At 40.5% G+C, this 16,350-nt stretch overlaps 1 non-coding gene across 1 annotated transcript; it reads left to right on the top strand.

The window, feature by feature from the left end:
- The first annotated feature begins 7,496 nt into the window (after window positions 1-7,496).
- LOC112739964 (small nucleolar RNA R71) lies at window positions 7,497-7,604 on the top strand. Its single transcript, XR_003170897.1, has one exon. It is a non-coding gene; the product is annotated as a small nucleolar RNA R71 (small nucleolar RNA).
- Window positions 7,605-16,350: the final 8,746 nt, after the last annotated feature.

Raw genomic sequence — 16,350 nt, forward strand, 5'->3', positions numbered from 1 at the left:
TAAAACTTACATGTAGTTAAATTAACTCATATCCTCAAGGAATTATATACACATAGCCAGACCCTAGATAATGTTAAAGCACTTTTACAATTGAGATGGGTAAAAATATTTCACAAACTTGCAAGACAATTAACAATTAAGCAGAGATATATGGTGATGAGCTATTGAACCCTCACTGAAATTTGTGTTTACTCTCTAGTCACTCAGTGTTTATTGGGTTAATCACTCTATTCTTTTTCTATCATTACTTTCTATAACTTTGTTTTTCATCTAACCAATCAACAATTATAGAATACAGACATACAAAAATCATGAGGTCTTTTTCAAGGTTGTAATGGGGCCAAGGTAAAGGTAAGGGTATATGTATAAGGCTAAGTGAGCTAATAAGTGAATCCTTGATTAGTCCAAGATCTCACCTAACATACATACTTCATATAAATTAGAGTTTCTCAACCTATTTGCCCAAATTTTCCCACTTTGTATTGCAAACTCATGCATTTTTGTCCTATGTGTATTGATTCTTTTTATTTTGCAATTGGGAAATTTTTGTATCCCCTTTATTTAAAAATTGAAAATCTTTATATATATATATATATATATATATATATATATATATATTATACACATGGTAATTCAATTGTTTTGATTTCACACGAGCATGCTTCCCAAATTTTGTTTTTGAAACAACTCATTCTTTTTAAATTCCTACTTTGTTTCTGTCATCCCATGTTCCCATAAAATTTCCCACACTTAAATAATACACAATTTCTATCTTAAGCTAACTAAGGATTCAACTTGGGATTTTTTATTTTGTTTTTCTGCTTAAGGCTAGTAATGTGGTTTATAGAACAAGAGGGGATTAAAAAGCTCAAGGGGGCTAACAAGGGTGATGTAAAAAGGTAGGCTAATTTTTTGAGGATAAGTGAGGAAAATTTCAAATAATGGCCTCAATCATCTCTTGGTATGTATCTATATTCTATATTGGACATATAGATTAAAACAAAGTAAAGAACATCAGAATGAAAAAGAAGGGTAAAACACACAGGAATAAAATTTATGGTTTGAATGTAACTGGTGCACGAAATTGTGATCATCAACAATGGCGCCAAAGACTTGGAGCTCTCAAACGTGAATCACACTTAGTCACAATTCCGCACAACTAACCAGCAAGTGCACTGGGTCGTCCAAGTAATGAACCTTACGTGAGTAAGGGTCGATCCCACGGAGATTGTCGGCTTGAAGCAAGCTATGGTCATCTTGTAAATCTCAGTCAGGTAGATTCAAATGGTTATGGAGTTTAAGGTGATGAAAATAAACATAAAATAAACATAAAATAAAAATAGAGATACTTATGTAATTCATTGGTGGGTTTCAGATAAGCATATGAAGATGCTTTGTTCCCCTTGAACCTCTGCTTTCCTAGTGCCTTCTTCCAATCATTCATACTCCTTTCCATGGCAAGCTTTATGTTGGGCATCACCGTTGTCAATGGCTATAACCCGTCCTCTCAGTGAAAATGGTCCTGATGCTCTGTCACAACATCGGCTAATCAGCTGTCGGTTCTTGATCATGTCGGAATAGGATCCATTGATCCTTTTGCGTCTGTCACAGTCATCCCTTCCCAGATCCTACTCGGAATACCACAGACAAGGTTTAGACTTTCCGGATCTCAGGAATGGCTGCCATTAATTCTAGCCTATACCACGAAGGTTCCAATCTTAGATCAGAAACCCAAGAGATACACACTCAATCGAAGGTAGAACGGAGGTGGTTATCAGGCACACGTTCATAGGTGAGAATGATGATGAGTGTCACGGATCATCACATTCATCAAGTTGAAGAACAAGTGATATCTTAGAGAAGAAGTAGGCATGAATTGAATAGAAAAACAGTAGTAATTGCATTAATTCATGAAGAACAGCAGAGCTCCACACCTTAATCTATGGTGTGTAGAAACTCCACCGTTGAAAATACATAAGAACAAGGTTCAGGCATGGCCGTGAGGCCAGCCCCCAAACATGACAAGATCTATGAAAGTATATGAAAAGTGTGTCCCGGAGATGAAAATACAATAGCAAAAGGTCCTATTTATAGAAAACTAGTAGCCTAGGGTTACAGAAATAGGTAATTCATGCAGGAATCTTCTTCCGGGCCCACTTGGTGTGTGCTTGGGCTGAGCATTGAAGCATTTTCGTGTAGAGACTTTTCTTGGAGTTAAACGCCAGCTTTTGTGCCAGTTTGGGCGTTTAACTCCAGCTTTTGTGCCAGTTTCGGAGTTAAACGCCAGAATTCTTGAGCTGACTTGGAACGCCTGTTTGGGCCATCAAATCTCGGGCAAAGTATAGACTATTATATATTGCTGGAAAGCCCAGGATGTCTACCTTCCAACGCAATTGAGAGCGTGCCAATTGGGCTTCTGTAGCTCCTGAAAATCCACTTTGAGTGCAGGGAGGTCAGAATCCAACAGCATCTACAGTCATTTTTCAGCCTCTGAATCAGATTTTTGCTCAAGTCCCTCAATTTCAGCCAGAAAATACCTGAAATCATAGTAAAGTCCAGAAGAGTGATTTTTATTTAAAAACTAATAAAAACATAATAAAAACTAATTAAAATATACTAAAAACATACTAAAAACAATGCCAAAAAGCGTATAAATTATCTGCTCATCACAACACCAAACTTAAATTGTTGCTTGTCCCCAAGCAACTGAAAATCAAATAGGATAAAAAGAAGAGAATATACAATGAATTCCAAAAACATCTATGAAGATCAGTATTAATTAGATGAGCGGGGCTTTTAGCTTTTTGCTTCTGAACAGTTTTGGCATCTCACTTTATCCTTTGAAGTTCAGAATGATTGGCATCTATAGGAACTCAGAATCCAGATAGTGTCATTGATTCTCCTAGTTAAGTATGTTGATTTTTGAACACAGCTACTTTATGAGTCTTGGCCGTGGCCCTAAGCACTTTGTTTTCCAGTATTACCACTGGATACATAAATGTCACAGACACATAACTGGGTGAACCTTTTCAGATTGTGACTCAGCTTTGCTAGAGTCCCCAATTAGAGGTGTCCAGGGTTCTTAAGCACACTCTTCTTTTTGCTTTGGACCTCGACTTTAACCGCTCAGTCTCAAGTTTTCACTTGACACCTTCACGCCACAAGCACATGGTTAGGGACAGCTTGGTTTAGCCGCTTAGGCCAGGATTTTATTCCTGTGGGCCCTCCTATCCACTGATGCTCAAAGCCTTGGATCCTTTTTATCACCCTTGCCTTTTGGTTTGAAGGGGTATTGGATTTTTCTGCTTGCTTTTCTTTTTCTTTCTTTTTCTTTTCTCTCTTTTTTTTTCTGCAAGCTTTTCGTTGCTTTTTCTTGCTTCAAGAATCAATTTTATGATTTTTCAGATCATTAGATAACATTTCTCCTTTTCCTTTCATTCTTTCAAGAGCCAACAATTTTAACATTCATAAATAATCAAATTAAAAAATATGCACTGTTCAAGCATTCATTCAGAAAAACAATAGCATTTCCACCACATCAAAATAATTAAACTGTTTTAGAATTTGAAATTCATGCACTTCTTTTTCTTTTTCAATTAAAAACATTTTTCATTTAAGAAAGTTGATGGATTCATTTTCATAGCTTTAAGGCATAGACACTTAGACACTAATGATCATGTAATAAAGACACAAACATAAATAAACATAGAGCACAATTTTTGAAAAACAGAAAATAAAGAACAAGGAAATTAAAGAACGGGTCCACCTTAGTGATGGCGGCTTGTTCTTCCTCTTGAAGATCTTATGGAGTGCTTGAGCTCCTCAATGTCTCTTCCTTGCCTTTGTTTCTCCTCTCTCATGGTTCTTTGATCTTCTCTAATTTCATGGAGGAGGATGGAATGCTCTTGGTGCTCCACCCTTAGTTGTCCCATGTTGGAACTTAATTCTCCTAGGGAGGTGTTGATTTGCTCCCAATAGTTTTGTGGAGGAAAATGCATCCCTTGAGGTATCTCAGGGATTTCATGATGAGGAAATTCCTCATGCTCTTGTCCATGAGTGGGATCTCTTGTTTGCTCCATCCTTTTCTTAGTGATGGGCTTGTCCTCATCAATGAGGATGTCTTCCTCTATGTCAATTTCAGCCGAATTACAGAGGTGACAAATGAGATGAGGGAAGGCTAACCTTGCCATAGTGGAGGATTTGTCTGCCACCTTGTAGAGTTCTTGAGATATAACCTCATGAACTTCCACTTCTTCTCCAATCATGATGCTATGTATCATGATAACCCGGTCTATAATAGCTTCGGACCGGTTGCTAGTGGGAATGATTGAGCGTTGGATGAACTCCAACCATCCCCTAGCCACGGGCTTGAGGTCATGCCTTCTTAGTTGAACCGGCTTCCCTCTTGAATCTCTCTTCCATTGAGTGCCCTCTTCATAGATGTCCATGAGGACTTGGTCCAACCTTTGATCAAAGTTGACCCTTCTAGTGTAGGGGTGTGCATCTCCTTGCATCATGGGCAAGTTGAATGCCAACCTTACATTTTCCGGACTAAAATCTAAGTATTTTCTTTGGACCATTGTAATCCAATTCTTAGGGTCCGGGTTCACACTTTGATCATGGTTCTTGGTGATCCGTGCATTGGCATAGAACTCTTGAACCATTAAGATTCTGACTTGTTGAATGGGGTTGGTGAGAACTTCCCAACCTCTTCTTCGGATCTCATGTCGGATCTCCAGATATTCGCCCTTTTTGAGCTTAAAAGGGACCTCGGGGATCACCTTCTTCTTGGCCACAACTTCATAGAAGTGGTCTTGATGCACCCTTGAAAGGAATTTCTCCATCTCCCATGACTCGGAGGTGGAAGCTTTTGCTTTCCCTTTCCTCTTTCTAGAGGTTTCCCCGGCCTTTGGTGCCATAAATGGTTATGGAAAAACAAAAAGCTTTAGCTTTTACCACACCAAACTTAGAAGGTTGCTCGTCCTCGAGCAAAAGAAGAAAGAAGAGAGTAAAAGAAGAAGAAATAGAGGAGATGGAGTGGACTTTGTGTTTCGGCCAAGGGGGAGAATTGGTGTTTAGGTTGTGTGAAAATGAAGGATTAAAGATGGGTTTATATAGGGTGAGAGGGGGTGTATGGTTCAGCTATAGAGGGTGGGTTTGGGAGGGAAAGTGGTTTGAATTTGGATGGTGAGGTAGGTGGGGTTTTATGAAGGATGGATGTGAGTGGTGAAGAGAATGGTGGGATTTGATAGGTGAGGAGTTTTTGGGGAAGAGGTATTGAGGTGATTGGTGAATGGGTGAAGAAGAGAGAGAGTGGTGGGGTAGGTAGGGATCCTGTGGGGTCCACAGATCCTGAGGTGTCAAGGATATCTCATCCCTGCACCAAGTGGCGTGCAAAACGCCCTTTTCTGCCAATCCTGGCGTTAAACGCCAGGCTGCTGCCCATTTCTGGCGTTTAACGCCAGCTTCTTGCCCATTCCTGGCGTTAAACACCAGTCTGGTGCCCTTTTCTGGCGTTAAACGCCCAGAATGGTGCCAGACTGGGCGTTTAACGCCTATTCTGCTACCTTTACTGGCGTTTAAACGCCAGTAACTATCTCCTCCAGGATGTTCTATTTTTCATTCTATTTTTCACTTTGTTTTTACTTTTTCAATTGTTTTTGTGACTTCACATGATCATCAACCTACAGAAAACATAAAATAACAAAAGAAATTTAACATAGATAAGTAAAAATTGGGTTGCCTCCCAACAAGCACTTCTTTAATGTCAATAGCTTGACAGTGGCTCTCATGGAGCCTCACAGATATTCAGAGCAATGTTGGAACCTCCCAACACCAAACTTAGAGTTTGAATGTGGGGGTTCAACACCAAACTTAAAGTTTGGTTGTGGCCTCCCAACACCAAACTTAGAGTTTGACTGTGGGGGCTCTGTTTGACTCTGTATTGAGAGAAGCTCTTTGTGCTTCCTCTCCATGGTGACAGAGGGATATCCTTGAGCCTTAAACACAAGGGAGTCTCCATTCACTTGAATGATCAATTCTCCTCTGTCAACATCAATCACAGCTTTTGCTGAGGTTAGGAAGGGTCTGCCAAGGATGATGGATTCATCCATACACTTCCCAGTCTCTAGGACTATAAAATCAGCAGGGATGTAATGGTCTTCAATTTTTACCAAGACATCCTCTACAAGTCCATAAGCCTGTTTCTTTGAATTGTCTGCCATCTTCAGTAAGATTCTAGCAGCTTGTACCTCAATGATCCATAGCTTCCCCATTACAGAGAGAGGCATAAGGTTTATGCTTGACCCTAGGTCACACAGAGCCTTCTCAAAGGTCATGGTGCCTATGGTACAAGGGATTGAGAATTTTCCAGGATCTTGTCTCTTCAGAGGTAATTTCTGCCTAGTCAAGTCATCCAGTTCTTTGATGAGCAATGGAGGTTCATCCTCCCAAGTCTCATTACCAAATAACTTGGCATTTAGCTTCATGATTGCTCCAAGGTACTTAGCAACTTGCTCTTCACTGACATCTTCATCCTCTTCAGAGGAAGAATATTCATCAGAGCTTATGAAAGGCAGAAGTAAATTCAATAGAATCTCTATGATCTCAGAATGAGCCTCAGATTCTCATGGTTCCTCATTAGGGAACTCCATGGAGGTCAGTGGGCGTCCTTTGAGGTCTTCCTCAGTGGGAACCACTGCCTCTTCCTCCTCTCCAAGTTCGGCCATGCGAGATGTGGTTATGGCCTTGCACTCTCTTTTTGGGTTCTCTTCTGTATTGCTAGGGAGAGTGCTAGGAGGGAGTTCAGTAATTTTCTTACTCAGCTGACCCAATTGTGCCTCCAAATTTCTAATGGAGGACCTTGTTTCATTCATGAAACTTTGAGTGGTTTTGATTAGATCAGAGACAATGGTTGCTAAGTCAGAGGGGCTTTGCTTAGCATTCTCTGTCTGTTGCTGAGAAGATGATGGAAAAGGCTTGCTATTGCTAAACCTGTTTCTTCCACCATTGTTGTTGTTGAAACCTTGTTGAGGTCTCTGTTGATCCTTCCATGAGAGATTTGGATGATTTCTCCATGAGAGATTATAGGTATTTCCATAGGATTCTCCCATGTAATTCACCTCTTCCATTGCTGGGTTCTCAGGATCATAAGCTTCTTCTTCAGAGGAAGCTTCCTTAGTATTGCCTGTTGCTGCTTGCATTCCAGACAGACTCTAAGAAATCATATTGACTTGTTGGGTTAATATTTTATTCTGAGCCAATATGGCATTCAGAGTATCAATCTCAAGAACTTCTTTCTTCTGAGCTGTCCCATTATTCACAGGATTCCTTTCAGAAGTGTACATGAATTGGTTATTTGCAACCATTTCAATGACTTCTTGAGCTTCTACAGGCGTCTTCTTCAGATGAAGAGATCTTCCAGCAGAGCTATCCAATGACATCTTGGATAGTTCAGACAGACCATCATAGAAGATTCCTATGATGCTCCATTCTGAAAGCATGTCAGAAGGGCACCTTCTGATCAATTGCTTGTATCTCTCCCAAGCTTCATAGAGGGACTCACCATCCTTCTGTCTAAAGATTTAGACTTCCACTCTAAGCTTACTCAATTTTTGAGGTGGAAAGAACTTTGCCAAGAAGGCATTGACTAGCTTTTTCCAAGAGTTCAGGCTTTCCTTAGGTTGTGAATCCAACCATGTTCTAGCTCTATCTCTTACAGCAAAAGGAAAGAGCATAAGTCTGTAGACTTCAGGGTTAACCCCATTGGTCTTGACAGTGTCACAGATTTACAAGAACTCAGCTAAGAACTGATGAGGATCTTCCAATGGAAGTCCATAAAACTTGTAATTCTGTTGCATTAGAGAAACTAATTGAGGCTTAAGCTCAAAGTTGTTTGCTCCAATGGCAGGGATAGAGATGCTTCTCCCGTAGAAATCAGGGGTAGGTGCAGCAAAGTCACCAAGCACCTTCCTTGTATTGTTGGCATTGTTGTTATTTTCGGCTGCCATGGTTTCTTCTTCTTTGAAGAGTTCTGTTAGGCCCTCTAAAGAGAATTGTTCTTTAGCTTCTCTTAGCTTTCTCTTCAAGGTCCTTTCAGGTTCAGGATCAGCTTGAACAAGTATGCCTTTATCTTTATTCCTGCTCATATGAAAGAAAAGAGAACAAGAAAGTATAGAATCCTCTATGTCACAGTATAGAGATTCCTTGAGGTGTCAGAGGAAAAGAAGAATATAAGGAGGGGATAGAGAAGAGGGAATTCGAACTTATCAAGAGGGACAGAGTTCGAATTGCACCTTGATGAGGAGTCTTAGTCCCTTAAATAGAAAGATGTGAGAAGAGGGGAAGAATTTTCGAAAATAAATTAAAAGATTTTAAAAAGAAATTTGAAAATTTGATTGAGATTTTCGAAAACTAAGATTGGGAAAGAAATAAAGTGATTTTTGAAAAAGATTTTGAAATTAGAGAAAAGATATGATTGAAAAAATTAATTTTGGAAAAGATGTGATTGAAAAGATATGTTTGAAAAGATATGATTGAAAATCAATTTAGAAAAAGAAATTTTTTTTAAAATTAAAGTTGATTACTTGACTATCAAGAAATTAAAAGATATGATTTTAAAATTTAAAGTTTGATCCTTTCTTAATAAGCAAGTAACAACTTGAAAATTTTGAAGTAAATCCTTAATTGAAGCAAGGATTTTTGAAAATAGAAAAAATAAATATAAAATGGAAGGAAATTGATTTTGAAAGAGATATGATTGAAAAGATATGATTTGAAAAAGATTTGATTTTGAAAAATTTTGAAAACTTGAAAAAAATGTGAATTAAAAACAAAATCTTCCCTCTAGTGTCATCCTGGCATTAAACGCCCAGAATGGTGCCCATTCTGGCGTTTAACGCCCAAATCTCTACCTTTTTGGGCATTAAACGCCCAGCCAGGTACCCTGGCTGGCGTTTAAACGCCAGTTTTCCTTCTTCACTGGGCGTTTTGAACGCCCAGCTTTTTCTGTTTGATTCCTCTGCTGAATGTTCTAAATCTTCAATTCTCTGTATTATTGACTTGAAAAGACACAATTTTGAAAATATTTTTGAATTTTTAATGATGAGAAACAATAAGAATGCAACTAAGATAAAAGAAACAATGCATGCAGGACACCAAACTTAAAAGTTTTCATATAAAAGACACTAACAAATTGAGAATGCATATGAGAAACAACAAAACACACAAAACAAGAGAATTTAAAGATCAGAGCAATGAAATCATCAAGAACAACTTGAAGATCAATGAAGAACATGCATGAATTCGAAAAATGCAAGAAGAACAGAAACATGCAATTGACACCAAACTTAAAAATTAATACTAGACTCAAACAAGAAACATAAAATATTTTTGATTTTTATGATTTAAATTTTTTTTTTGTGATTTTCGAAACTTATATGGAAAAGAAAATAAAGAGAATCAAAACTTTTAATAAGAATTCCATGAATCATGTAATGTTAGTCTAAAGCTTCAGTCTAAAAAGATTAGACATGTTTGGCTAAGCTTCAGCAGGACATTACATTCAATAGCTAAATTGATGGGAATCAATCAGCTTTTGTGATGGTAAGAACATCACCTTGAAACTCTAGAATTCATTCTTAAAAATTCTGAAAAGTACCTAATCTAAGTAACAAGATGAACCGTCAGTTGTCCAAACTCGAACAATCCCTGGCAACGGTGCCAAAAACTTGGTGCACGAAATTGTGATCATCAACAATGGCGCCAAAGACTTGGAGCTCTCAAACGTGAATCACACTTAGTCACAATTCCGCACAACTAACCAGCAAGTGCACTGGGTCGTCCAAGTAATAAACCTTACGTGAGTAAGGGTCGATCCCACGGAGATTGTCGGCTTGAAGCAAGCTATGGTCATCTTGTAAATCTCAGTCAGGCAGATTCAAATGGTTATGGAGTTTAAGGTGATGAAAATAAACATAAAATAAAGATAGAGATACTTATGTAATTCATTGGTGGATTTCAGATAAGCATATGAAGATGCTTTGTTCCCCTTGAACCTCTGCTTTCCTATTGCCTTCTTCCAATCATTCATACTCCTTTCCATGGCAAGCTTTATGTTGGGCATCACCGTTGTCAATGGCTACATCCCGTCCTCTCAGTGAAAATGGTCCTGATGCTCTGTCACAACATCGGCTAATCAGCTGTCGGTTCTCGATCATGTTGGAATAGGATCCATTGATCCTTTTGCGTCTGTCACATGCCCCATAATCGTGAGTTTGAAGCTCGTCATAGTCATCCCTTCCTAGATCCTACTCGGAATACCACAGACAAGGTTTAGACTTTCCGGATCTCAGGAATGGCTGCCATTAATTCTAGCCTATACCACGAAGGTTCCAATCTTAGATCAGAAACCCATGAGATACACACTCAATCGAAGATAGAACGGAGGTGGTTATCAGGCACACGTTCATAGGTGAGAATGATGATGAGTGTCACGGATCATCACATTCATCAAGTTGAAGAACAAGTGATATCTTAGAGAAGAAGCAAGCGTGAATTGAATAGAAAAACAGTAGTAATTGCATTAATTTATGAAGAACAGCAAAGCTCCACACCTTAATCTATGGTGTGTAGAAACTCCACCGTTGAAAATACACAAGAACAAGGTTCAGGCATGGCCGTGAGGCCAGCCCCCAAACGTGAAAAGATCTATGAAAGTATATGAAAAGTGTGTCCCGGAGATGAAAATACAATAGCAAAAGGTCCTATTTATAGAAAACTAGTAGCCTAGGGTTACAGAAATAGGTAATTCATGCAGGAATCTTCTTCCGGGCCCACTTGGTGTGTGCTTGGGCTGAGCATTGAAGCATTTTCGTGTAGAGACTTTTCTTGGAGTTAAACGCCAGCTTTTGTGCCAGTTTGGGCGTTTAACTCCAGCTTTTGTGCCAGTTTCGGAGTTAAACGCCAGAATTCTTGAGCTGACTTGGAACGCCTGTTTGGGCCATCAAATCTCGGGCAAAGTATGGACTATTATATATTTCTGGAAAGCCTAGGATGTATACTTTCCAACGCAATTAAGAGCGCGCCAATTGGGCTTCTGTAGCTCCAGAAATCCACTTTGAGTGCAGGGAGGTCAGAATCCAACAGCATCTGCAGTCATTTTTCAGCCTCGGAATCAGATTTTTGCTCAAGTCCCTCAATTTCAGCCAGAAAATACCTGAAATCACAGAAAAATATACAAACTCATAGTAAAGTCCAGAAGAGTGATTTTTATTTAAAAACTAATAAAAACATAATTAAAACTAATTAAAATATACTAAAAACATACCAAAAACAATGCCAAAAAGCGTATAAATTATCCGCTCATCAGTAACCATACAATTAAGTTCAAAACTCACAGGCTGTGTGTTCTCCAGCTCAAAAAGCATATATCAGTTATACATGTCATGCAAGTAAAAATCAAGAGTTCCCATTATTCTCAATGTAAAAATTAGGGTGGCCCTTAAAATCTTAGTGTTCCTCCTTGATGAAATATTGTTAACTAACTAACATGTAATGCTATATATACAAGGTGTGTGGATTGTTTTAATTTACTAAAGTTTCTAGTTTACTCCTTTTATTTTCAATTAAACTAAACTATTATATGCTAAAAGGGTAAACTATACTAATTAATCCACATATTCTATAACTAATAAGTTTAGAATTGCAAACTAAGCTAAATGTCTAAGATATAAACTAAAGTGCAAAATGCGAAAATAAAGTAGAAACATAGCAAAAGAACAATGTATAAGTACTGAAGAATAAAAATAAAAATAAAGATAAAAATACAGAAAAATAAACAAGATAAGATAAAAAGGAGTCTATAGTGGTTCACCAAAAAGATACGCTAGTGATGGAGACCTCCCCACACTTAAAATATAGCATCGTCCTCGATGCTCACTCAATCTGGGTGTGAAAGAGTGTCATCACCAGAAGGGTGGGCTGCTGGAGTCTCTGAGGTGGCCTGAGGGTCTGCAGAATGGATAAGTGCAGGAGGATCTGTCTGCTGCAGTGGAGGCGCTGACTGTAGAGGGATCTCTGGGTCTGCGGCTTGAATCTGGTGTGGTTCCACATGCTGTGGTGCAGCCTGCTCTAAGCCTGCCTGCTCAGCCTCTCTCTGTGCATGTGTCTCCTCCTCATGCTCGTCTGCCTCCTCCTCAGATGGCTCTGATGGTGTGTCAGGCTCGGAAGAGATGTCGCCGCCGGATTGGATCATCAACTTGAGGTGCTCATAGCGTCGCTTGTTGCGATGCTTAGATCTCTCATATCACCACCGGTTGCGGTGCTCCATCTGGTCCAGCTGCTGAAATAAGCGGTGCACGAGGTGGTAAACGGGCTCTGAGGTAAGTGGAGGTGCAGTGGTGGTAGCTGGTGCAGTAGTGGATGAAGAAGGGGCAGCTGAAGGTGTGGCGGTCTCATCAGAAGCGATGAGGAATGGGGTCTGTGGCCTAAAGCCTGAAACTTCCTGTTGTGAGGGATAATCTTCTTGCAGTCTACAGCAGGTGGCTTCTCATCAGCAAGCTCCCAAGGCACGTCAGCTCGACAGCCTAGCTGGGTGATCAGATAAGGGAAAGGAAAAGTGCTTCTGACATGGACCCTGGCCATATAATGTCGGATGAAACGTGGTAGATACAGGTCCTTACCCTCCATCACACACCAGATGAGGGTGATCATAGCAGCGGGCAGCTCTGTCTCATGAGTGCTCGGCATCACATAGTTGCTCAGAATCTGGTGCCAGAGCCGAGCCTCATCATTCAGATAAATTATCTTGATTCCCTTAGGCATCACTGTGTTCTTTCCTATGACCCATGGGACAGTAGGATCAAGGGCTATCCTCTGCTTGACAGCATCCCAGTCAAATTTCATAAAGCGCATATCCTCTTCAGCTCTTTGGTAACCATCAGGCTGATCCGATTTAGGCTGAAGGTGGAGGATGTCCTCAATGGCTTCCTCAGTGACCAAAATCTGTTTCCCTCTGAGGTGCACTGCATCAGGGAAAGTCTTGAAATAGTTACAGTAAAACTCTCTGACCCAGGAAGCATTGACCTCTGTCAAGTTTCTTTCCAAGAAGAACCAGCCTCTCTATTTTATCTGCTCAGAGGTGTACTACTGTAGTTCTTCTGGAATTTTCAGAGTCCTCTCCAGGTATAGGTTCCTGGAGGTGGCAAACACTGGATACTTCAGCTCACAGTATCTGTCTGCAAATTTAACTGGATCATTGGCAGTGAGGAGCTGGTCAGCCTTCTCCTACGGGGTAAAGTGCTTTTCCCGCCAGGAGTCATCATGCATAATGTCCAGGATAGACATAGAGGATTCGCCTCTTTTCCGTTTGCCAGTGGTTGCTTTGCCTTTTCCTTTGCGCTGAGGGTCAGACATCCTGAAAAGCAGAAAGTCCAGGGTATAATTGAAGAACAAAGCAGGAAAACAAGTAGGCAAATAGAATAAAAATAATATAAGCACATAGTGGCAAAAGAGCAGTAGAATTATGAAATGAGTTAAGTATATGTGCATTATGGATTGTATTTGAGTTAGAAATCTGAGATGAAAAATCACAATCCAAAATATATTATAAGTAGAATACATGTTAATTAGGAAAAACAATAATCATGCCTTGAGTTAGAAAGTTAAAGAAAATAGTTAAAAATCAAAAAGAGAAGTTTGACAGTTAGATCGGTTAGGATTGAAAAAGAGGTTAGAAAGTGAAAATCAGTGAGTTAGGAGAAAGAAAATTAAAGTGAGTGGCAGTGATAAATGTATCCTAGGTAATAATAAATTCTAAAATTTAAAAAATAATCAACTCATATTCAAGCAAAAATTTCAGTGTATTGATGATAATTCAGAAGGATAGAAAAGTTGCAAAACTAACATGAAATCATCAATAGTGCAAATGATTAACTAGGGGATCAAAAGGAATAAGAATGCTAGCCCGGGCAGGCATGAATTGGTTTGGTTGTAGCCAAGTAAGGCAATATAGTAAATTACCAAATAGATACAGAGAATATGAACATGAAAAAGCAATGTAACAGCAACAAGAAACATGGAAGAACAATGTATGAACAATATGAGTATCACAGCAAAATCAGAATTGCGAAATAGATAAAACATGTAGCAAGAACAGCGCAATTATCGGGCCTAAATCCACCAACCACATCTTAGCTACCTAACCACCTAGAATCCACTACAAACATGCATCTCTAACTAGCCTAATTCGATCATAATCTGAAAAATAAATAACTACAAGTGATATAGAAATTGGCGTTCGGCGGAACCTGGATGTGTAAGAACAAAGGTGAGGGCAGAGAGATGGTGGTGGTGATGCGGCGGTGCTGGGAGGGACACAGCGGCACGGTGGCGGAGCAGGGGCGGTGGCAGGGGGTTTCGGGTTGGGGTTAATGGTGGAGGGGGAGGGAGAAGGGGGCTAGGGTTGTGGGTTGGAGGGGGGTTGTGATGGTGGGAGGCGGCGCTGGTGGTGGAGTGGTCGTGGCTGGCCGCGGTGGGGGTCAGTGGCGGAGGAGGGCGGCGGTGGGAGAGAGGGAAGGTTGGGAGTGGTGGAGGAAGAAAAGAGAGAAGAGAAGGAGAGAGAGGGTGGTTTTCGGCGATGGGGTGTGGTGGTGGGAATGGCGCGGTGGTCGGCGGTGGTGGCTAAAAGTGGTGGTGGTTGGGTGGGGAGAAGAGAGAGAGCAGAGGGGGGTGGGGGAGGGGAATGGAGACGAGGGGGGATAGGGTTTCGCGTGGTTGGGGTTAGTGATTTTTGAATCCACGTGAACGCGTGGAGCACGTGATCGCGTAATTCGGGGGAAATGGGTGTGACGCGGTCGCGTAATTGACGCGATCGCGTGGGTTGGGTAAAAGATGGATGATGCGGACGCGTAAGGCACGCGGTCGCGTCGCTGGAATTTGTGCTAGACGCACACTTCCAGCGTCGTTTCAGCGCAACTCTCTGTCTCCATTTAGGGGCCATAATATCCACGCGACGCGAACGCGTCGCTCACGCTTTCGCGTGGGATGGGTGTTTTGCAAAGTGACGTGTTCGCGTCAGGGATGCGAACGCGTGGACCGTTTTGTGCTAATCGCACACCAGCCGCACAATTCCAGCCCAACTTTCTGGGCGTTGGATCTTTACGCCGATTTTCAGATCACGCGTTCGCGTGAGTGATGCGGACGCGTGGGAGGTATTTTTCGCAACTGACGCGAACGCGTTAGCGTTGCGGTCGCGTGGAACAATCTGTGCCAAAGGCACGCCTCCAGCCACGCTTTCGCGTGACTTTCTGTTCACTTTTCTTTTCTTCCTAATGCACTTGTGACGCGGACGCGTCAACGACACTTACGCGTCCCGTGCATATATTTATTATTATTATTATTATTATTATTATTATTATTATTATTATTATTATTATTATTATTATTATTATATTTTTTTATGCAATTATGCAGTATGCAATGCTAATGCAAATGCTACGAATCATATCCAGGTTCAACAAAAATAATATAATTTAAAAACGGACAACACGAAATAAAAATTGAAAAGAAACGACCATACCATGGTGGGTTGTCTCCCACCTAGCACTTTTAGTTAAAGTCCTTAAGTTGGACATTGGATGAACTTCCTGTTATGGTGGCTTATGCTTAAATTCATCCAGAAATCTCCACCAATATTTGGAATGCCAACAGCCTCCGGGGTCCCAAACTAGTCATGTAAAGCTTCTGAGCAGCTTCAAACAGATTCTCAGGCTCCCGGGGTGACAAATATCAGAATATTTTCCAGGATCCCAAACTTTGTTTTTAAATCCGCCTTCGTCTTGATCTATATTCTTCCATCCGGGCGGTTTAGAAGTTATATTCTCACCAAGATGACCAAACATCTTCCGAGACCCATTTAATTGAACTTGGTACCAATCTGTGCACTTCGAATTGAAGCGTGGAACCTTATTGACTCTTGCACACCAGCTCTGAGCACGAGCCATTTTCCTCTTACTCTTAAAGCCGCAGAGCGCTCTAAGCTGGCCATCTGTTTCAAGCAAACCATATTCAAGTGAAAAAGTAAAGATAAAGGTTAAGGATTGTACCCACTTGAAGCTTGTATTAGGTGGTAATGGCCTTGGGATAGGTGTTTCCAGTGGTTCTATAAGCTCTACTCCCTTGTATTCTTCTGTGAATTCCTCCACTTTTTTGCAAAATTTTTCAACAGCAACTGCGTCCTGATCAAAGTCTTCTATGTCTTCCTCGTCACTCAAGTCATAAGCTGGAGGTTGAGAGAAATCTACCTCGACATCATCTTCGTATTCACTTGGGTGAGGTTCTTCAGGCTCAAGG

The sequence above is a fragment of the Arachis hypogaea genome, chromosome 13, assembly GCF_003086295.3.
Source record: "Arachis hypogaea cultivar Tifrunner chromosome 13, arahy.Tifrunner.gnm2.J5K5, whole genome shotgun sequence".
Classification (NCBI taxonomy): Eukaryota; Viridiplantae; Streptophyta; class Magnoliopsida; order Fabales; family Fabaceae; genus Arachis; species Arachis hypogaea.